Source organism: Nuphar pumila, chromosome 10 (genome assembly GCF_984573655.1).
Source record: "Nuphar pumila chromosome 10, dmNupPumi1.hap1.1, whole genome shotgun sequence".
NCBI classification, from domain to species: Eukaryota; Viridiplantae; Streptophyta; class Magnoliopsida; order Nymphaeales; family Nymphaeaceae; genus Nuphar; species Nuphar pumila.
The window spans coordinates 41,740,643-41,748,184 of NC_143258.1; the positions used below are offsets into that span (position 1 = coordinate 41,740,643).

General features: G+C 37.3%; 2 non-coding genes across 2 annotated transcripts; both read left to right on the forward strand.

Moving 5' to 3' along the window:
* Positions 1-1,790: 1,790 nt before the first annotated feature.
* On the forward strand, positions 1,791-1,978 carry LOC149826731 (U2 spliceosomal RNA). Its single transcript, XR_016435823.1, has one exon. It is a non-coding gene; the product is annotated as a U2 spliceosomal RNA (small nuclear RNA).
* Positions 1,979-2,903: 925 nt separating this feature from the next.
* LOC149826732 (U5 spliceosomal RNA) lies at positions 2,904-3,021 on the forward strand. The gene has a single exon (XR_016435812.1). It is a non-coding gene; the product is annotated as a U5 spliceosomal RNA (small nuclear RNA).
* The last annotated feature ends 4,521 nt before the right edge of the window (positions 3,022-7,542 follow it).

Consider the following 7,542-nt stretch of genomic DNA (forward strand, 5'->3'; position numbering starts at 1 on the left):
TTTCATGTTTTGTCATTTTCCTATATTTGAAGACATTTCTTTAAAGATGGTAACTAAAGTCTTTTCAAAACCTTTATTATATTTGTTTTCTTTGTGTAGCCGATTTTCATGTTTTGTCTTTTACCCATATTTGAAATCATTTCTTTAAAGAAGGTAACTAGAGTCTTTTCAAAAACATATTATATTTGTTTTTCTTTATGTAGCCGATTTCATGTTTTGTCTTTTTCCTACATTTCTTTTCATGTTGTCTTGTATATGATGTAAGGTACAATTATTACATTTTGAAATCATGTCAAAATACCTTTTTCATAAAGGGTTGTAAGAAGGTACAATTATTAGTTTTGAAAAAAGAGCTTTTTGAAACTATCGTATACTTTTATGAATGAGTATGTAATATGCAATATGCATGTTCCTGAAGGTTCTGTTACATATGACTCTAAAGAAGAAAAAAAAATCTTCATCTTGAGGTAGCCAATCTCTTCAGTTGATCTTTAGGAATGCATGGCTCATCAAGCTTTTTCTTCAAGGAGTATGATTGCACTAGTTTTACTTGAACAGGAAGTCTCCATCCTTTTTGGGTGAGATATCCTTGCATCAAATACTCGTTAGATTTATGGCAAAACATATTCAGTCATAGTATAACATTTTTCAAGAGGACATATTATCATATCATATAAAATCAAATACGACAATGTATCATATTATGTGACATCAAAACAGAGTTTCTCAACATGTTTGTCACTAACTGCTGAGAATTTGGTTTATTAACCAAACCGTTGTACCAAAGTTTCTACCCAATATACTACAGGGACCTTAGAGTGAAAAATAATTAATATTTCCAACTCTACTATGTCCCTTGTCTTCTTTCAGCTAGCCCATTTTGTTCAAGGGTCTTAGGGCATGAAATATTATGCTTGATTTCATTCTGTTTTAGAAAATAATTTTAGTAGACGTATTCCCGCCACCATATGATTGAATAACCTTTATTTTCTTTCCAATTTGGGTTTTAATAAAATTATGAAAAATCTCAAAACATTCAACCAACTCTGATTGTTGCTTCAAAGGTAGAACTAAGTATAACGAGAGTGATCATCCAAAAAAAAATGCACAATAGTGAAACCCTTGATTAGAAATTATAGGAGACGGACCCATAAATCTTAATGAACCTTATCAAAAGGCTTATTATATGAATAACTAGAATCATAAAATGACACTCGACACTACTTGGCCATTGCACAACTGGTGCAACTTTTATTCAACTTATGAAAAAAAAACTATTAATTATCATTTTTATTCTTCTTCAAGAAATTCACGACCTCCATTTGTGGGTGCCTGAGCCTTTGATGCCAAATGTTGTCATGCACTACTCAATAACGAGTAGCAAAGCGAGTTTCATTCTTTCTTGGATCAAGAATATAGAGATCTCCACTTCTATGCCCCACTGCTACTCCCGACTTGCTTGCCCTGTCCTTTAAGATAAACCCATCGAAGTAAAATTTGACAGCCAGTGGTTGTTCCAAAGTCAATTGGCTACCATAAATTAAATTTCTTCATGGTTCATGGTTCCGGGCAAGGATTACCCATACGGGCTCGTCTATACAGTACATACCTATCATCATCATGTTTTTTTGATGATGAGGAATGGTTGCCCAAGAGAGGAAAACCATGGGTGGGTGTTTGTGCTCGGTGGTAGAATATGAGACTTCGATTTTAGTCCCATATCGATGAAGAGAGTGGAGTGAGAGGGGGTGAAGGGTGTATAAAGTGAGGTTGAGAGGAATGTTTAACTCATACCTTTCTCGGCCTTTTGGCTAAGATCAAGTGTAGTATCTGTTCTTATCAGTTTAATATCTGATATGTGACCACACGATATTAAATTAATTTCTTTTGGGGGAAGCTGCCACCACAGTAGCTTGCTACTGGGCCCTTCTAGCGTCGCCCTTGCGTTGCACTACTGCACGGGCCTGGCGCACCCCTACCAATCTCTAATGATAAAATTTTATCGGTAATGGAAGACGTGAAAACCGGTTGGATTCATGCTGGGTCGTGGATCAGATCTCCACAATTTATTCTATAAAAACTTAGAAGATGTGTTGGATTGGTATGTGTCTTTTAGGATTGTGATATATGATCCTGTGATGGTTTCAACTCTTCACACTTACTGAAAATATTGACTAAAAAGTCTAAAACACACAAAGTCTGATCTGATAAGAATGAATCTGATCCATAGATTGGATCTTGTTGCATGATCTGTATAAGAAATTCAGGCTGGGTCGTGGATTGGATCTTCATTCTGGATCCCATGACACCTTGGAAGTTATTGGATTTAATTGGCCCGTAATTCCCCCCGTAAGTGCTTTAATTGGCAAATAGTGATTAATCAGCCTCGACCATCCTCATCATTTAGATTCTTTGAAAAATCATGATTAATCACCACAAAAAAAAATAGTCATTTACATTTTAAGAATAAAATAATTAGAACTAAAATTATTATAAAAAAAGAGTTCGATAACACAAAACAACAATTTTGAGTCTAAATCCCGTCACGTAAGCTGACCTAAGTTTTGTTTAACTTTCTACCACTAGATGGTATTGAATGCCAAATAATACAAAGTTAATGGCAAAAATCGAAGCATGACCCGAACCATAGAAGCTCAGTTTCAGGTCCAAACCGAGCTCAACGATAGAGGCTCTGTTCCTGAGACCAATGTGACGCGGCTTAGACGAGCAACAGAGATGGTAGGACTGGAGGAGTTGAAACCGCATACGAGGGAACGTTGTAGTCTGTTCTGTTGGGTCGTTTCAACAAATGAATGTGTTAGTCCCATATCGATCAGAGAGAGATGTTGGTGGCCAAGTCTCTTGTATATAAAGGGGTGGGATGCAACCCTTTAAAATCACGCAGCCGCGTGGTGAGCACAGAGCGAACTATTCTTTCGCCTTTTACTAAAGAATACCGTGTGCTCGCCACTTAAAAACGGCATACGCCTATTTTTGGAGGGCGTTTCCCTCAAGGGAAAACCCTATCAATGTTCTTGATTTAAATTCTTTGCTTCGATCGGGCTATGGTTTTTTGTCATGTTTTATCGTGTCCAAACTTGTCTCGAGTCTCTTTAATGATGTTTTCACTTGGTACGGACGGCTCCTTTGTTTGGATATTGAAAGACAGGAGGTGAAAACCGATTTGTTATAGGTTGGGTCGTGGATTGGATCTTCATTTTGGATCCCATGACACCTTGGAAGTTATTGGATTTAATTGGCCCGTAATTCCCCCCGTAAGTGCTTTAATTGGCAAATAGTGATTCATCATTTAGATTCTTTGAAAAATCATGATTAATTACCACAAAAAAAATAGTCATTTACATTTTAAGAATAAAATAATTAGAACTAAAATTATTATAAAAAAAGAGTTCGATAACACAAAACAACAATTTTGAGTCTAAACCCCGTCACGTAAGCTGACCTAAGGTATTGAATGCCAAATACAAAGTTAATGGCAAAAATCGAAGTTAAAAAACAGTCGATATTCTCCCCGTAAATATAAAAAAAAAAAAAAAATCTAGGCATGTGCCCTATGTCGTATCAGTTGCTCCTCACCCTACATCGGATCATCAGATCAGAGATCGGAGGCTCTCAAAGGCACCCAAGGGTGTTTAATTTGAAGAATCGCATATATGGTTTTGGGTAGGATTTGCAAGTCAAATCTGTTTGGTAAGTGGCAGCTGGGATGGGAGTTTATGGATTTGGTAAATACATGGTCAAACCACCTTGGTGGTGGGTGTGTGGAAACCCGTTGCTGGGATGGGAATTTCTGCATTTGGGATAGGACCTCTAAATCTTATCCAAACACGTCAAATCCCTAGATTTAGGCTAGTAACTTCCTTGGCCATTAATCAGAGAAGCTCTTTCAAATAGGATTTTGCCAACTCACCTTTGGATGAATATGGATCTTTGGTTCTTGGATCGATAATATTAGAATCCAAATTTGTTCAAAAAGCTATAAATAGGGGTTTAGTCTCTCCCTATTTCAGATCTAGAGTTCAAAACCTAGCCGTGCATATACTCTACTGAAATCTCTGCACAACTAGACCTAGTCTTACATAGCCTAGCTAAGCCCTTTTAACATAACCTTGGATCTAGATCCTCTATCTCTCCCACCTTTGGAGCCCGTGACTAGTTGAAATGTTGCTTAAGTTCCACTGCGCTTGTCATGTCATAGAAAAGGTTTACCTAAGCCCAAAGTGAGATTTGGTTTATTCTTATGTTTATTTTATTAATTTGATTTATTTTATAAATGTGAATTTGACTAAGCTTCATATATTGTTCATGTGTCTTATTTTTTTTTCTGAGACTTGGTGGCCTGCGTCATCAAGCTCGCTTTTCTTTTTAGGACCAGTGTACAAGGTTTGTGAACCCATAAAATTGAAGCATGTGTTGAAGATTTTGAGGTCCTGGTGTGGCTGATACCTGCTTAACGGAGGAGGAAATGCTCGCAGCTTGAAGAACGTACCCTGAAAACTCTCAAGTTTGGATCCAGATTTTGATCTAAATTAAAATTTTGTTTTGGAAAATCCTCTTTTTGCGCTTTCAAAAATTTGAAGATCCACAAAATGGCGATCATGGTTATACCGCTTGTCTAGACTTTGAAACCAACATCTCTAGGATTTTCAGCACTATGACAATATATTTTTTTTTATTTTATTTTTTGGATATTGGATCAACCTCGGATCCAAAATCTAAGTTTTTGCTTTCTTTCATGTTCGACCATGTTATGTTGATAGAGTCCTAGAATATGTTCTACAAACAATAGTCGTCACATAGTCTATTTTTTGAAAGTCAATTATCTCGAACCAATAATTAGATCAAGGTAATCTTAGTGGAGTTGGAAAGCTGACTTCTTGTTCTACCTCTGTTATTTTTACTGCTTCCTCCGATTTTCGGCATTGGTGGCCGAAAATTAGCTTAAAATAATAAAAAAAGATGTTCTAGCACCTATTTTTCTCATGTCTTAGGTGCGTTGTCAGGGCTCTATCTAGTATCTCTTGATCACTTTTTAATGAATATGGTGTCGTTGGAAATGTCTTTGACTCTAATTTCTTTGTTCTTTTTGGAGTTATCTCGAAATCCATTGTTTTCTGAGTCCAAAATTAGTGTAAAAAATCTAATATAGATATTGGATTTCATGAATAATCTAATGACTCTAATTTTGGATCAAATCGGATTTTTAGGTACCAAAAATCCATGGTTCCATCACCCCAAGTCTCTATTATGTACTCTGGTAGCTTGTGTGCTGCATTTGGGCCCAAAAAAATCTTTGGGTAAAGGTTTCCCTTATATCCAATTTTCGATCCTATTAAGAAGTTAATTTATCATGAAAATAAATTTCTTTCTTCTTAAAACATAAAAAAATTTTGCAAGACATTTTTTTTTAATATGTTTACATCTAGAATTAAGTTGAGCCTTACTGCCTCAAAATGCTATAAGGCTTACCTCTTGTGTATATTTTTCAAAAATGCCTCGTCATGCTTCATAGGTTTTTAAATCCTTCGTTGGGGTTTTGATAATTGCTTGTTGTAGCACTGCAATGCCAAGACAAATTTCTTTGATTTTCTTGAAAATAAATTCTAATAGAGTTGCCATTTTTCCTGATATTCCAAAAGAGCCATATATTTCTTAAAAAAATATTTTATGACCCAATTTTTCACAACTGTCAAATAGAGTCCCCATCAAGATTAAATAATCGAGATTTTTTCTTTTATAGCTTGAATACAACAATGATCCACTACAGACGGTTGAGATATAGAAATAAATCATATGACTTATCTTTCCAGATTCTATTACAGCCCACTATACACAGTTTGCAAGAGCACAGCCACGCAGGTCATATTCTTATCTACGAGAGTGCTCCTATTGCATGATAAAACAAGCATAACAACCTTTTCAAAGTAAGGTTAAAATAACTTTTTATGAGGATCTTAGCAAATATCAAACAACAGGCAGGTCTTCAAATGGAAATATCTATTTTCTGGCATGGTGCCCCCCCTGCCTTGCTTCTTCTTTGGCATGGGGTCGCCCCTCTACCTCTTTTTTTTCTGGCAGGGGGTTCCCCCCTTGCCTTACTGTTTCTCCGGCAGGGGGTGCCCCCTTTGCTTTGCTTGATTTCTCCGGCAGGGGGTGACACCCTTTGGTCTGGCTTGTTTTTTGGCAAGGGGCACCCCCTGCCTTACTTGTTTTTCGGCAAGGGGTGGCACCCCCTGCCTTGCTTTTTCTTTGGTAGGGGGTCGCCCCCCGTGCCTTATTTTGTTTTCAGCAGAGGGTGCCCCCCTGCCTTACAGTTTCTCCGGCAGGGGGTGGCACTCCCCTACCTGGCTTGTTTTCTGGCAGGGGGCACCCTCTGCCTTACTTGTTTTTCGGCAAGGGGTGGCACCCTCTGCCTTGCTTCTTCTTTGGCAGGGGGTCGCCCCCTGCCTCGCTTGATTTCTGGCAGGTTGTGGCCCCTTGCCTTATGTTTTCCAATAGGGGTAGCCCCCTGCCTTGTTGACTGATTTTTCTTTTTTCCGGCAGTGGGTGCCCTCTGCCTTACTGTTTCTTCGGAAGGGGGGTGACCCCCCTGTCTTGCTTGATTTCTCCTGCAGAGGGTAGCACCCTCTGCCTAGCTTTTTTTCTAGCAGGTGGTGCCCCCTCTGCCTTGTGTTTTCCGACATGGGGTAGCGGGTGTCTTGTTTGTTGATTTTTTTTTCTTTTCGACAGAGAGTGGCTTCATTTTAACATAGTGTCTCTTGCAGATTTCTCAACGGATTCCGCTTGTGCCCCGTCACTTGTGGTAAGTAAGTGACAAAAATAATGCAAATTGGGTAAATACCCGTGGTGAGTAAGTTATGCAAGCGCATCATATGTTATTTAATTTATTGGATGCAACACTTTACACATCACACACTCACTCAGTTGTTGATATTTAGGACTGCTTTGATGGAGTATTGAGATCATGCTGAGCATGATTTTAATATATGAAAATAGAAGTGTTCTTATTTTTGGAGTACGGATTCCATGCTAGGCATGGTAGTAGTCAGCGGTATATTGGAGTGTGTCTGCTGCATGTACATGTTTGATATTGTTTTGATATGAATGATTTGAATGTATTGTAATGTTTGATGTGTCTGTATCCATGCTTGCATGAAGTTATTTTCCATTTGATTATACCTTCTATGTAAAATTGTATCATGAATTTTTTGTTCAAATGAATGTATCGTTCTATGTAATTTGATTTCAAATTTGTAAATATCCTCGTGATGTGTATAAATATGATGTGATGGTATATTGCACATGAAAGTTAAAGCAAAAAATTGCTCACAAATAATCACCAAATAAGAATTAATAGATAAATTAGATATTTGTTTCATCATAGCATTAATAAGATTTTCTTTTAACTGGTGATGATAATATCTGTAATATTATAGGACAAAATGGCGGCAAACCGTGAACAGATGTATCATAGGATAGTTGATAATAAGGTGTCACATGAATATATGGATGGTGTAGACA